The sequence below is a fragment of the Festucalex cinctus genome, chromosome 21 (genome assembly GCF_051991245.1).
Source record: "Festucalex cinctus isolate MCC-2025b chromosome 21, RoL_Fcin_1.0, whole genome shotgun sequence".
Lineage (NCBI taxonomy): Eukaryota > Metazoa > Chordata > Actinopteri > Syngnathiformes > Syngnathidae > Festucalex > Festucalex cinctus.
Window position 1 is genome coordinate 2,845,685 of NC_135431.1, and position 15,697 is coordinate 2,861,381.

The 15,697-nt window shown below is 40.2% G+C and overlaps 1 protein-coding gene across 17 annotated transcripts in view; it reads right to left on the minus strand.

Annotated features, from left to right (window-relative positions):
• The window catches only part of epb41l2 (erythrocyte membrane protein band 4.1 like 2), a 50,931-nt gene extending 37,528 nt beyond the window's left edge, over positions 1-13,403 (minus strand). For 12 of the 17 annotated variants that reach the window (XM_077511332.1, XM_077511331.1, XM_077511330.1 and 9 more), the window contains exon 1: positions 12,096-12,252. The gene's annotated coding sequence lies outside the window, so the exon portion shown is untranslated. Of the gene's footprint in view, positions 1-2,649; positions 2,912-12,047; positions 12,253-12,856; positions 12,901-13,096 lie in introns of those variants that run through there. The other 5 variants (XM_077511321.1, XM_077511324.1, XM_077511320.1 and 2 more) reach the window with 5 other exon arrangements.
• Between the last annotated feature and the right edge of the window lie 2,294 nt (positions 13,404-15,697).

Consider the following 15,697-nt stretch of genomic DNA (forward strand, 5'->3'; position numbering starts at 1 on the left):
CACGCACACGCAAACACGCATTACGCACTCACTCACACTTATCAACCTAAATATCTCTGGCAGCGCTGTACGCAATTGACAGACGCGTTTGGACAGTACAGTACACAAGCTTTGAAAAACGTGTGGCAGGGAATGTTTGAATGGTGGTCGCAGTTTGACCCGTGAGCAGATGATGTCGATTCCCATCATTTCCTATGGGGGGGGGGGCGAAAAAAACAAAAACGACGGCGCGTCACGGAACGGATCGCGTTCGACCTCCGCTGCATTATTATCATGCGTGTGCGTGACCATGTGTGCAAACAAACGGCTTCGGGCCGAGGATTAAAAGCGTGATTCATTCACGATTAAGCCATTGTCATCATCGCCCCCCCCGTCCTTTCAAAGTCTTCGAAATCTCGACGCCGTCTGTACGCTCCATTTCACGTCACCTGACTTTTTTTTTTCCTGCCGGTGCAACGTTAACATGAAGCAGCAGGGGAGGACACGGGAATAAAAATAGAACAGATCTCAGCACGGTCGGCTAATGAGGCAGGGGATGGATGGATGGATGGATGGATGGATGGATGGATGGATGGATGGATGAAGAGAGGTGAACATGCAAACTTGCCGTGGATAAGGAGGTCAGAAGATAAATATTAACGTGGACGTTTTGCTCAAGAAGACAGTTCACAGCTTCACTTGAGCGTGTGGGCCTAAACGAGGCCTGAATGATTTTGAAACATAATTAACACATTCACTCCCAAAAACGTATTTATACGTTTTTGTTTTTGTCTTTAGGTTTTTGTTTGCTAGAGTTTTTGTATGAAGACTTTGATGCAGTTTCTGACCTGAAGTGGTCGCTTAAAGCGATGGTAGTTATTACAAAAAACAAAAAAAACAAAAAAAAAACATGTTCATGTTGGCATCAATGTGCATCTTTATTTTTGCAAGATGTCGGTCATGTTATTTTTTCGGCTCCACTACTTTTAAAAGAGTGAGGACCTTTTCCTACCCCATTCGCAACTTTGCACCTCAACTTTCTCCCTCTCTCAGGGTGCCTCTTTCACTTTTTTTTTTTTTTTTTTTTTTTTTTTTTTTTTTATAAAAGATAAATCTCAGCTGCACTCATCTCCCTGTGCTCACAATCCTTCTCTTTCCGGGGCTCTCTTTTCAGTCCCCGTCCAAAAGGGTCCCTCGCATTATCTTGCCCACCCCCCTTTCCGGGTTCACTCGTCTTCCCACAGTCTGTATAAACAATGGCGGTGACACCATTACGGCCTCTCAGTATACATATATAAATACACGCACGCATGCACGTGGTGAATGTTTTATGGCAGTAGATTGTGAGCTGAGATGGACAGATAAGGCGGCGGGGGTGTGCATAAGGCGCAAAGTTTGTGGTTACGGCGTCTTGTAAAGTGCAAACGAGCTGGTCATTTATTTCACAGCCAATTAGCACTCTTAATGGAGGCTAAACAAATCTCATGAGAGCTCGCAAGGTGTTGAGAGGAGGTCAGATGAGTTTTGCTCAAAGTTACTTGAATTTCTTTATTTTTCTTAAAAATATTTTGAAAGTTATTTTTTATTTTTATTTTTTTTTATTTAACTCATAACCTAGCAAGGTGATTTTAGTTCACCAAAATTAACAATGCCCTGCGATTGGCTGGCAACTAACTGAAACTACATTTTATGTTTACAAAACTACGTTAATAAAACTAATGATAATTATAGCAAAAACGTCATTCGTTTTAGTCTTTGGTCATTCGTTCAATGTATGAGCCTTTGGGGGATGATTTTAAATGTGATTTGAAGTCGATTTATTTTGATATGAACCGGAATAAGGACGTTTGAAAGTGTGTCACATGGAAGTGACGTCATCCAGCAGCAGCCAATAGAAAAGCACCTTCAGATGACGTCGCTCCCATGGTGTTATTTAAATATTGCACACAAGTAATATGCATTAAAAAAAATATTTTTCTAAAACTAATACTGAAACTAACTAAAACTAAACATTTATTAACCCGTTTAAGTTAACTAATAAAAAAAACTAACAGAACCACCCTGAAAACTAATTAGAAGTAACTCAATTTAACTCTTTGACCGCCAAAAACGTTTAATAACGATCAGTAAAATCACGACGTATATTGCCATAAACGTTAAATAACGTCAACAATTATTATTATTTTTTTTTTTTTTAAATTCTCAGTTCAACGTATAATTGCAGCGCTGCCTGGTCAATGGGTTGTGGAATCTAAAACACTAAACTATGGCCAGCAGATGGAAGCATTGTATCTCTTTTTGTCAATGATCAAAGCCTCTGTCATATCCAAATTTTTCTTTGAGAACGTGTGGCAGTAAAAGAGTTCAAAAACAAAACAATACCAAATCAAAACTAACTAAAAATAAATAATTCCAAAACTATAATAACCCTGTCACCTAGCCTATAAAACAACAAAAATGGAACTTAGGAAGGGTATTTTGTGCAAAATAGCAATTATTTAAAGATATACATTTTTTTTTTTTTTTTTTTTTACATGGAGTTAATCATTACATCATGACCTGCGTCCATTTACAGTCATTACATCTCCACATATCATACAACCATCTTGACTAAATGACAACCGTTTTAAACCACAAAACGTTCTTCAGAAAAAGAGCTGTCGTGCTTACCTACTGTTGCTTTTCTTTCCCCCTTTTCAAGCTCCTGTCCTCGTTTTTTTAGCCTCTTGCCCCCCCCCCCCCCTTTTTACTTCTTTTTCACTCTTCCTAAAAAGCTCTTCTTCTTATTCCGCCCTACAGTATTTTTCTCCTTCACTTTGGTCTCCCACCTACAAAGCTGTCAGTGCCATTTTCCTCTCCCTCATCCCCGTCGGCTGAGCCGAGCCGAGCCGAGCCGAGCCTCCCGCGGGACTTTCACCCGCGGAAACGAGTGCAGAAAATGACGAGAGGGAGAGAGGGAGGCGAAAAAAAGGGCGAGAGAGAGAGAGAGTGAGCATGTCGACTAATGTCACTTCAGCTCCAATGGATCCATTCCAGTCTGCGATTCAGCTAAGGCTCCCAACTTTCCCCAACTTTGACTGAGCCAAGCCTAATAGGATTTTCATTTTGATTTGAGAGAACCACTTCAAAAGTTCACGCGCAGTTAAAACAACCCATTTTTGCAGGGCTGGACTGGGCCATCCGGCATGCAGGGCAGATGCCCGGTGGGCCGGCTGATGTGGTGCCATTCAATTATTATTTGACTCCGTTTTGACCCCCTAAAGACCAGCCCACAATTTAGAAGGAGCAGCCCATTCATTCATTTACAATATAGAGATCAAATTGAACCAATAAACATCAGAGGTAGAGCTGGGCAGGCGGGCCTAAGTCAAAATGTGCCAGTCCAGTCTTGCCCATTTCTATTATTTTGCCGATATGTTCAATGTTTTCCAATAAAAACAAGATGCTGCTTGTAATGGGAAAAAAAAAAAATCAGTATCGGCAAAAATCGGAATCGGCGGGTGAGACTTTTTAACCCTATAAAGCCAAACAGATCAAATAAATCAAATACGTATTAAATACAAGACATTTCGATCCCCCTATTTGATGAATAGTATAATATTTTGTTTCCCCATTAAAACCCTGACGTATATGATCTGACACGGATAATCCATTAGAGGGCAGTATCGCCCATCTGATGACTTTTCCTACGACCTTGCAAGATTGCCCCAATTGAGAAAGGAGACAACTACACTTATTAATAGTGGGAAATGTTCTCTTTTTTTTGGGGGGGGGGGGGGGGGGGGGGGGGGGGGGGATATACAAATATGTTTGCTATGTCTCTTAATTAGGATATTTTTCACAGTCGTAAATGTACAAATTTAAAGCATTGTGACCGGATGTATCAAATATGACACAAAACAAGAATAATATGTGGAAGTTTTGTTTGGTCAAAAGGACCAATAAATACTCTTTATTTACAAAAAAGAAAAATCCGAATTTTCTCTCATATTTCAGAGCGGTGATCGGCCGGAAAATATCTGAAGTAAAAATAAGCTGATGAATTCTTCTTCGCCTAGAGATGTGCGTCCATTTCGCTGTCACTCTTATGAGGCGCTCCCCCTAGTGGCCCGCCAAGTAATTGCTCAATAAGTAATGAACAACGAAGCCGTCACAGTGGCTGCGTATCGACAACAAAAATCGCGATACTTGCGCAGGCGTATCGATAATCTCTCCGGAGACAAAAGTTTCACGATTCATCGCGATATCGATAAATGTGGTCACACTCCTATTCCAAACAGTCGTTCAAAAATCACCGTGAATGCGTAAAATAACTTTGGCCTATTAGCACAATAATAGAGATTATGAATTGACAGTTTAGCAATACTTTGTTGAGCTTCATCCATCCGTCCATATGATAATAACAAAAACACGCCGATTCCAAGAGTGATGAGTGACGAAGCCATTATCGTATTAACAACTTAAGCGAGCGCGACGGACCCGCCCACTCACAACTTTACGGCTGTCTGTCTGGATTTAAGGGGGTCGTCGGCATGGCGATGACTTCCTGATCCTGAGATGTATCATTTTATGGGAGACACAACCCCAAAGGGGGGCAGAGACAAAGACGTACAAGACCGCTTGAATTCCTGTTTTTTCTTCTTTTTTTCAATGATCCGTCTGCACATATGTGACAATAACAAAGTCTAATAAAGACGTGTTTAGGAAAGACCCGCCCGCCCCTTTGTGCACGGGGGGGGGGGGGGGGGGGGGGGGCAGTGTCAAGGGCAGAGGGAGGAGGGGCCCGGTGTCTGACAGGTTTCCACGGCAACAGCATTCACGGACACCAAGCATAAATCCCCATGGAGACAAGAGATTACTGCAGCAAAAATAAAGATTATTGAGCAGGCGTACAAGTGACAAAAGAGATTACGGTCATGCCTAAACCTCCGTTTCAGACCCGGAGCAGATTTACAGCCGGAACCTGCGAGATTGTGCTCTTTTTCCCGTTTTTTTTTTTTTTTCTTCTTATGATCCCATAACTGCGCTCTGTCAACACTCAAAAATACTCAACTGCAGGAAACGCAACTTGACAGCAACATACTCAACACCAAACCCATAAAATCGTTTAATTTCAACTGAATGTATTTGCACTGTATTAAAAGTTCATTGAACTCTATCAACTCACACACATGCCGCTGGTGTGAAAACATGGCTGCTCCCGTCACACCGCACACTGATCCTCAAACTGAGGATTACACAAGGGATAATCTGTGTGTGTGTGTGTGTTTCTATCTGTCGGCGTGTCCGTCCGTCCATTACGGCCTCCATCTTGCTGTCTGTCGCATGAGCTGGTCTTTCATTGTTCTTCAAAAACAGAAATTCATTCCCAAACTCGGGGTGGGAACCTCATGATATGATATCGTACGATATGTGATGCATATGTGATGCACGATATGGTTTTTCCAAGGCCGATACCGATACAGATTATTAGTAGTCAAGGAGGCCGATAACCTAGATTTCAAGCCGATATTCTTTGCAGTAAAATAGAAAAAAAAAGAAAAATCCTTTTCAACTATATTAACAGATTTGTTTAAAAAATTATAACGAAATTTGAAGTGAGCTTCCAGGGTTACTATTAATAATAAAAAATTATTGATAATAATAAAAGAATAATAAATCATTATATTATTTTTTATGATGTATTTTTTATTTTAATTTATTAATTATAAAATAAAAATGAAAAAGCTCAGTGAGATTACCAGCGTTATCGGCCTTCAGATTCCAAAAATGGCCGATGCCGATATTTGTCAAAATGCCAGATATCGGCACCGATAATCGGCCTGGCCGATAATCGGTCTATCCCTACATAAAATGTGTTTTAAAATGTTAAAATTGAAGATATAATACACATTTTTCATAGAAACGTATGCAAAACTGAGTCTTAAGTAAAAATAAGCTGATGAATTCTTCTTCGCCTGAAGACGTGCGTCCATTTCCCTGCCACTCTTATGAGGCGCTCCCCCTAGTGGCCCGCCAAGGAATTGCTCAATAAGTCATGAACAGCGATGCCGTTCTAGTGGCTGTGTAACTACAAAAATTGCGATACTTGCGCAGGCGTATCGATAATCTATCCGGAGACAAAGTTTCACGATTCATCGCGATATCGATATTTGTGGTCACACACCTAACAGTAGTTCAAAAAATCACTGTGAATTTTGCAATCAGACAATTTTCAGGACATTGAATTGATGGCGAGCGGACTGTTTCCGCTCGTCTTGGAAGACGTTTTCGCCTCTCATCTGAGCAGGAAGTCCAGTGGTAACGTCTGAACCGTCCAAAACTAGAAAGCTATAAAACACCAAAAAAACCGTGACAAATGGTCCAACTCACTGAGAAATGTGAAACTATGTCCCATGTTGGCCAAAAACCTTCTCGTTGGCTGCGTGAGCGAGAATAATGGCCCGGGCTCATATGTGCTATTGTTGCCCCGCTAAACTCTCCCATTCAGCGATTAGTGAGGTGAGGCGCGAGCACCCAACCCCGTCTGTGAGAGCGAGCCGGGATGGGCGGAACCCGGATGGACGAGGGAGATGGGAGCGAGTTCACCGTGCGTGCCGGAGGGACGACAGAACAGAACAAATATTTAGCCCGCCAGGCCAAGCTGGTGATGAAAGTGCAAACAGATGACGACGCGACGCACTTGGGTGTGGCGTCGCCATGGAGACCTACATCCCATAGAAGGCGGTGGCAGCAGGTGCCAAACAACGGAAGGGGAATGAGATACAGGTGGAGACTGGGAAGACGATCCGCCATTTAACGCTGAAATTAAAAGCTTGCAAATGACTTGGTGTCTCCACTAAAGACTCGAAATAGCAGTGAGAAGCCGTGCATTTGTTGCTCATCCCACATGGAATCATTTAAAAGGGAAATAAACAAAAACAAAACTAGACCTAGGCCAGGTAACGGTCAAGCTATACCGTTGTTTAAAAGTCTGTTTTAAAACTGCTAAACCTTTGCAACAGTCTGTTTTTGTTTTGTTTTTTCAATCAGTGAGCCGTTTGACGATTTTTATTTTATTTATTTTTTAAAAGTTGACTCATTAGAGAATTTTTCAAGTCCTGCCACTTATTAGAAGAAGGATAAGCTAAACGTATTTATCAAGAGTGGCTCCAGAGGGAGAAAATACTTGCTAACGATATCGTATCAACGAAAGGGCCTTTGACAACTTCAAGGTAACGTGGATAAAATACCTCTTGAAGTTAACATTTAAACAACAGAAAGAGTTAGCGTGTCTACGATAGTTCAAGTAATTATAGATTTGCTACTGAGGCAGATAACTAGCTAACGAGCTACCTAGCATGGCTAGCGGTTACTTCACGAAGCGGAGAAAAGTTGGTAAGTAGCTACTCATTTGACAGTTGAACTTTATTAGGGATAGACCGATTATCGGCTGGGCCGATTATCGGCGCCGATATTTAGCATTTTGAGAAATATCGGCATCGGCCATTTTGACGAATCATATGGCCGATAATAGATCCATTTTTTTTTTTTTAAGTGTTAACTTCAGGAAACTAATTTAAATGTAAATGTTTTAAAAAAGTTTTTATTTTCATATTTGTCGACCCTGGGAACTCTCTGCACCTTCTGTTTTTGGTTGAAATTAAAACTGAGATAAGTAAAAATTTAATAATTTGGATATTTTTAAATTTTGGAAGACTTTTATTTCGTGTAGAAAAAAAAACCCGTAAAAATATTTTACTAACCCTAAAAGTTGCTCAATAAACATATGCTTTAAAAAAAATAAAATAAAATAAAAAAAATTAAAAAAAATTAAAAAAAAGATAAGAGCTGGCGTTTGTATTTTTTCCAAATTTTGATGTCCCTTTTTAGTGAAAATGAATATCGGCTCCAAATATCGGTTATCGGCATCCTTCACTACTAATAATTGGTATCTGTATCGGGCCCGAAAAAACCTTATCGGTCTATCTCTAAACTTTATTTTAATTTAATGTAGAAAAAAAATCAAATGTTCATTTTCTTTTTACCACAAAAAAATTCAAAAAAGGTTTACGCAAATATTTTAAAATAATACATTTTAGAGCTAATGGCAGTACCATGAATATCGTAAAACTGGAGTATTTCTGCTCATGTTTTATAGGGATACGATACATTTTTCTTTTCTTTTTTTCAGTGCCAATACTGATGCCAATTAGTAGTCAAGGAGACCGATAACCAGTATTTGGAATCGATTTTCATTCTTTTCTATTCTTTGTGGTAATGTCTTAAAGCATGTTTATTAAACTTTACCTTATATGGGCCATCAGATTTTTTTTTAAAAAGGCCGATATTCGTCAAAATGCCCAATATCTATCCCGAATGGGGTTTTTTTGTGCTAAAATGAATATGCGACTATTATGTCACAAAGTAATCTTTTTAGAATCGATTATCCTATCGATTAAATCGGGGAAACAAAGAATTTGTTTGCAAAAAACGCATCCGCGGCTACAAACGGCAACAAACATTGGTTCCGCGTGCGGTTCAAATACGTCTGTAAAATTATTTGAAAAGTTCCGAGGCACCGCACAGCCACATTTTTTTTCCTCAGCCCTCCTACAAAGCAGCAGACGAACGCGCTTTATCCATCAATGTTAGTCAGCGTGCGTTGAAATCAGCGCACAACATGACCACTTGTCTCGCGTCGCTCCCCGTCCCGTGGCCTTTAAAAAAAAAAAAAAAAAAAACATGACGAGGGCCGCATCTCGATGTGACCTCTATTCACTCCCTCTCTTGTGAGAGAATGTGACCCGATGCTGATTAATCTGTTTTTAACCATGTTTGGACCCCGGCCAACGCCACAGGCCCACTCTCTATTTTTCTCTTCTTTTTTTTTCTCTCCCCCCCCCCCCCCCCCCCCCTAGTATTCCATCGCTGCTCTCAGTCAGACACTTGCCGGAGGAAGTCAGTTTGCTCTCTTCTCAAGTGCTTTCTTGTTGGGCTTACTTAATAGAGCTATTCAACAAGCAAACAATTACACCCTACTAATCCTCACGGCTGAAAAAGAATCAAACGCTTCAAAAGGCCACACAGTCAACGCCACATGACTGATTTATTACACTCTGCTTTTGCCATCAAGCTAAAAAGCCCCATTCCTTCCCACGTGTTCTTCATATCTCCATCACCTTTTCGCCGCCTCCACTGTCCGCGGCGGTAGAAAAACGAGATGAACGTTGGCATTATAAGCGTCCTTTCATCGGCGCCTCTCAGATCGTGCCCCCGTACGACGTTTTGACTCCCGCCGTGCCCGCCGGCGCGTAACGCTTTGTTGTAAGGGGCCGCCGAGCGGTCACGGCCCACCGCTAAACCGCACAATAAAAAGGTCCACTTCGCCGCAGGTAAACATGTTTACGTGCGATTTCGGAGTACAAAAAGCGACAAGGCGGAAAAAGACTTCACGCGTTTTAAAGTTGTGAGATATCAATGAGGTCAACTTGAAATTGCTTTGGCTATTTCTTGTGATGACCATGGAAGCAGAAACTGAATAACTTAACGAGCACAGGGATCCAATTAAATTTGAAAAATAAAAAATAAAAAATTACAACCAACCACTACATTTAGCATTTACTACTGCACTGTCTGAAAAAAAAAAAATCACCTCCTCCACCTCTCTTTTTATTTGGTTTCCACGCCCCTAGTTCCATAGCTGTTCCAACCCAAATAGACTTGGACGATTCCTGAGTACGTGTGTGGTCAAGTTTGCAATCCATTGCAAAAATTTGTGTGTTAATTTTGAGTTGAAGCGCCAGTAATTTTTTAACGCACAATTAATAACTGCACCTTAATTGGAAATCCTGTAGTGGGTCAATTCCGGACGCAGCAGAAACATTCACATCAAAATTTAGCAGTAATAAATTTCATAATAATAATGTATATATTTGTGGAGACTTGGCTCAAGTTGTATTTTACAATTTTTAAAATGTGCAGAATTTCATCATGTTAAAGATGAGATTCGCTCTTAATATGAGAAGAAAAATGCACTGAGCTGTCACCAACTGCTTACAAATGCAATTATGCCATCTAGTGGCAGAAAAAAATGACCTCAACACAAATCAATATCACACTTCTATCAAACCGTACATTCCTGTACAGGTTTTTAATTTTAACTCAATTATGTATCAATGACAAAAGATAAAGCCACATTTCTATTAGTTTGACATTTTTTTTCCACTTTTAGGTTAACAAGAGCATGAAACTTAGAAAAAATATTTTTTGTACATTTAGAGCAGATATAAAATTTGCGATTAACCATGCATTAACTATTTAACTCATGCGACTAATTAGGATCTCAATTTTTAATCGCCTGACATGTTGCCATGATGCAGCCATTTTGGGCGTATTCCAGGCATTATATTTTGATCACAACCAACTATTATCCAACTACGGAATCAATCCAATTCAAATCACGCCTTCAAAATGTCATCATTCCAAGAATCGTCCCTGGACAAGCGGGTCCGAGGGTCCAATCATCACTGCTTGGCTTGCAGATGTAATGTAACGGAATTGCTTACGAAAACGACCACTCATGAAAGTCACTCAAAGCTTTGTGTGACAGTGCGAGCCTGCCAGCGCGAGTTGATGATGTGTTCCCGCTGAACCCACGGGGTCACGGCAAAAAACACACACACGCACATGCGGAACAGACAAGGCATGTTCCCATAGCCTTTTCCGAATGGTTAAGCAATAATCTGTCACTCGCTCGTTTTCACTTCCTGCCTCTCTGACCGACGTCCCTTTGCACTTCCTCGCCTTCGCTATTTTAGGTCCCACCTAGAGGTCATCACTAGGTAGATGGAATATCGTTTCAAAAAACAAAAAAAACAATCCAACTTGTTTCAAAGCTGAAGCTCCTTTTAATGAGCGGCGGAATCTCTCCACAGAGCGACCAATTAAGGCCCCTCATTAGCGAGTGGGACAGAGCCGCCACTGTTCCGTGAACATGGCGCCGACAGTTATAGATGAACTATACACAGACACACACTGTGAGGATGAGGCTGTGAGACATTCACTGTTGCTTCACTGTCATTTTGATGGTTTTTTGTGTTCCTGCATGTGCCCAACTCACACATAAAAACAAATAATAACAACAGCTTAAACTGTACATGACGACCAGGTGGCAGAAAAATGATTAACTAACCGCTTGCTTGAACTGATGTGACACTGAAATGACAAACTAACACGTTTCGCTTGTGTCAAACCAGCACGAAAAAGACACCGGGCTACTTCCTGTTTGGTTACTTAGCAACCAAGACTGTGTCAGGCGGCAAAACAAGCGCAGCGTTTAAGTACCTTTAAAAGTCGGTGGTCATGACGAGTTAGGGAATAAATAAATAAACCAATAATGTGGGAGCCTCGTAGCTGATAAAAATGATTTGTCTTAATATTATGTGACGTGTTTCTGGTTCAAAAGATCATGACGCACACAAGCTAGGTAATGAAGGACTACATTTCCCAGACTCGCTTGCGAAAGAAACACGTTCCACACGACGAATAACCGTTAAACAGCAACGCTACAGCTAAACAGGAAAAACTCGACACACGTTACAAAGTAACAAATAAAAAAAAACGAGTTTTAAAACACGAAAGCACCAATAACGAAAAACTATTTTAGCGGGACAGATGAATTGGGGAGGGGAGTCACAGAGGCGGATGTTTGACGTTAGCGAGAGGCCGACAGCCAACGGTAAAACGCAAGCGACATATGCAAGCGTAAAACGTTACAGGGAAAATACAGTTCAAAATGTAGCTTTGTAAAACGAGCGTCCGGGGCGACATGGCCACGAAATGTTACCGTCGATGCGAGTAAAGCGTACGCGATCCAGCGTGATTAGGTGACCACGATAGAAGGAAAAAAAAGCCCCCACCCCCTACCCCAAAAATGAATCTAAATCATAAATAATTCGAAATTATTCGGTGCAGCTGCTCAACCATGTAGCGTACCAACAGATGTAGCATAAACACGCGAGTAATTTCATTGAGTCTACGGTGACTCGTCACGTGATTTAACTGGGGAACCCATAAACATACAATACCTGCCTTTTTAAAATAAAAATAAAAATCCAAATGAAATGAATGTAGACCTTCCAAAGATGTGCTGGCCTCTCGGCGTGTTCCCCGCTCAAAAATTAATTCCTGTATCGCGAGCCTCCTGCAAACAAAAATCTCCAGTGGTCGAGTAGTCCTCAACTGAAAATCTGGCTCACGCGCAAAGGCAAAGCGTGTCAATCATCCAACAAGTCCCGCCCCATACAGTTTAAAAAAAAAAAAAGCCACCCGTTTCGCTTTATCATTGGTCGAAGGGGATTACAGTATTGGGTTCTGCGACGTGATTGGTCAATCACCTTGGAGGGAGCGTTCAACCCGGATGTGGGGTTGCTAAATGTGGCGTTCTAGCATCCTCTAATGGACTTGATTAGTCACTGCAACGCGTTGACAGACTCGCTTTACGACGGATTTTCGTTCGTAAGTTTCAAAGGCGTCGTTATCTATCACAAACCTACAAGGAGTAAATAATTGCAGTAAATGCGATGTTATCTATCATTTATTTATCAATCTTAGCACTTTTTTTTAGTGGATGATAATTATTTGTTGTGAATTCAGAACATTATCTTACTGTTTTTTTTTTGTTTACTATCTTTGCTAGTTATTGTTTTAAAGTGTGATAAATATAGTTTAAATGAATAGTAAGCAGTGGCGTACAAGGGCGGCATCCACCTGAAGGGGGCGTCCACACCACCCCGGCGTCGACGGGAAAAAAAAAATGTATCGGCCAACAAAATGTCTTTTTACTGGACAACACAGATGCATGTCAAAAATATTCCATGCTCTCTCACACACGTACCTCGCATGCACCCGCATCCAGATTACAGGAGCTCACGTAATTGGCTTATAGTGGTGGAAGTCAAGTTTACATCCACGAAAGATGAGGAATAAAACAAATACAAAAGACCACGCAAGAAAATAAATGTGCTTGATAAGCCACATTATAGAGAATTGCAGTCATTTTTACATATGGGACATATCAGACAACAACAAAGGGTGTATTTTTTTTTTTTTTTTTTTTTTTTTACGGTCGACTCACCATTTGGCGAGCAGCATGGATCCGGTATGTGTGCACATGCAAGAAGTAAGGGATAGAAAAGGACAATCAGACAATCAGCGGGTTCGAATGTAAAAAAAAAAAAACAAAAACAAAAAAAAAGGGATTAGGGTGAGATGTTTGGGTTGAGTATAGTCATGTTTTGGGTCTAGGGTAATTTAAGGTAGATGAGGGTTAGGGCTAGGGTAGAGTTGGTAAGGGCACAAAAAGCAAAGTTTGTTGAGCAAAAGTCTACTTGCAGCATATTTGAGTTCTCAAATAGACACGCTGAAGTTTGACGACTTCTCTACAAAAACATACCTGCTTGTTAGAGGTCCCACATAACAAAAATAGTTCCCACACAGAGATTAAGACACTGCACCTAATAAGCCTGACTTGATCTGAAGACAGTCCAAACCGCCTCCTCCTCCTCCTCCTCCTCCTTCTTGACCCGCCCCCAAAGAAAACAACACGATACGGTGAAACTGGCAGATTTGTGCTGCAATTGATACCCCAAAACGATGGGAAGCTGCCTCCAGTCATGCAGGCACCAGATGAAGACATTTAGCGTTGAGTTGTGCTTCACCCCGACGCCGCCATCTGGACAGCCAAACCGAGTGCGGCTATCTCTGGAGGAACGGCTGCCTCAGAAGGAATTTGTTGTTCTTTCCGAAGGGTTTTCGAAAGGCCGTAAAATGCGACGGGGGGCAAAGCGGAATTGGCTCGAGTCAAGATGGACGATGCGGCTGATGCTTACTGAGACGTGCTGGTGCCTCGAAAAGAGGAGGATTTACTCCACTCGCGTCACATTAAGCAGCAGTTTGGCGGGTAGTGAGCAATTCTTTAGAAAAGAAGCTTCAAGCTGTTGAATGCTAAAGTAAATTATAAACAACCAAACAACTTTGATGTAGTGTGTCATCTTAATATTATAAACTATGGAGCAACATGTAGGACAGATTCTATTGTATAACAATGCTCACAGGGATATATTCTTTATCCTCTGCAAGAAGAATGGGCATGCAAAGTACAGTAAACTAAATCAAGCATGGGCAGTCATGAAACCAATATGGATTTTTTTTTTTTTTTTTTTTTAGGTTGATGAGTATGTGGCAGAGTAACTGATTAATCGACCAATTAATTTAAAAAAATATACAAAATAAAATAACTTCTTTGGTTTGTCCTTTCATAATTGTTACTTTCCAATAGAGAGAAAAATTGGCAAAAATTAGCTGATTTTGTGACTTTTTTTTTTTTTTATTTGGGGGAAAGGTTTGAATCTCTGAATATATGAATCTTTATTTTATGTTATAATATCAAAATCAGGAAAATATTGGCAAAAAAATGTGCCGATTTTAAACTTTCATCATACTTTTTTTTTTTTCCCAAATTTTATTGCGATGAGATGCAAGAATCCAAAATAGTAATTTTACCTGCCGACAGGTGCAACCAGGGATGACTGTGGAGTGCCTTCCTCTGTGTTTTCCAATGTACGTGTGTGCATGGGGGTGTGTGTGTGGAACAAGACGCTGTTCAAATAGGCGAGAAATGCAAAGAAAAACACACATGGGATGAGCATTAATGTAAAGACAGACAAATACAGTAATACAGTACAGTAAAAAAAACAAAAAACTCATTTTGCATTCTTCTCTGTGGTATGTCAAATTCAGAAGATATTTATTTTTTATTTTGGAGGGACTTTAATGTAGAACGTAGGCAGGAAGTGGCTCTCTGAAAAGTATTTAGTATTTATTTAGTATTTATATTTTTACAAATATAATAATAATAATAATAATAATAATAATACCAATAATAATAATATAAATTAATTATATTTTATAATTATATTATACATGTTTAATATATTTAGTATTTAGTAATGTAATAATTTAATTAATTAATTAAAATTAATTTTTTATAATATAGGCGGCACGGTAGTCGAGTGGTTAGCACGTCCGCTTCCCAGTTCTGAGGTCTCCGGTTCGAGTCCAGGCTCGGACCTTCCTGGGTGGAGTTTGCATGTTCTCCGCGTGGGTCTTCTCCGGGTACTCCGGTCTCCTCCCACATTCCAAAGACATGCATGGCAGGTTCATTGGGCGCTCCGAATTGTCCCAAAGTGTGATTGTGTGTGTGGATAGTTGTTCGTCTCTGTGTGCCCTGCGATTGGCTGGCAACCAGTCCAGGGTGTCCCCTGCCTACTGCCCAGAGCCATCTGAGATAGGCGCCAGCACCCCCCGCGACCCTTGTGAGGAATAAGCGGTCAAGAAGATGGATGGATATTTATATAATAATAATATAATAATAATAATAATATAAAATAATAACAATAATATAAGAACATAAAAATATTTTTAATTAATTAATTTATTTATTTAATAATTAAATTTAATCATTTTATTTCTCTGAAAAGTGTTTAATTAATCCCTATAATATGATTTGGACGTTTTTAATTCCATGGACCTTTTTAGAATTGGGATTTTCTGCATGTGCATTAAAAAAAACAAAAAAAACTTAATGCATTATAAGATACTGTATTTAGAAAAAATGTGCTGACTGGCCACTAGATGGCAGCATTGACTATTTGCAGATTGAGCTTCTCAAGCCAAA